The following is a 330-nucleotide window of genomic DNA, read 5'->3' as shown; positions in this document are numbered from 1 at the left end:
ACATAACTGGTTAAAACAGAACTTATTGCCTTTTGTATCTTTTAGAATTCTAATTTATTTATTCTTCAATGGACAGTTTGTTGCGTGCTCATCCCCGAAAGGCTTCGTCTGTAGCACCGTTCTCCTTGCGCTCGTGATGAAAGAGCCTCGTTTGAATTCCTGCTTCTTAGCATATCGATGCTTGGCGTCTACAGTTCTCAAGCAGTTTCAAAAGGAGGAGGGAGAAGGTTGAGGATAAAGGAAGCAGAGAGAGGGGAGTAATGGGGGAGGGAGAAAGGGGAAGGGAGAGGAGAGGGTATTAGAAGAGGGTATAAGAAGACGGGAGAAAAG

The sequence above is a fragment of the Penaeus monodon genome, chromosome 27, assembly GCF_015228065.2.
Source record: "Penaeus monodon isolate SGIC_2016 chromosome 27, NSTDA_Pmon_1, whole genome shotgun sequence".
In the NCBI taxonomy this organism is placed as follows: Eukaryota; Metazoa; Arthropoda; class Malacostraca; order Decapoda; family Penaeidae; genus Penaeus; species Penaeus monodon.
Note: the sequence above shows the minus strand (reverse complement) of the source record.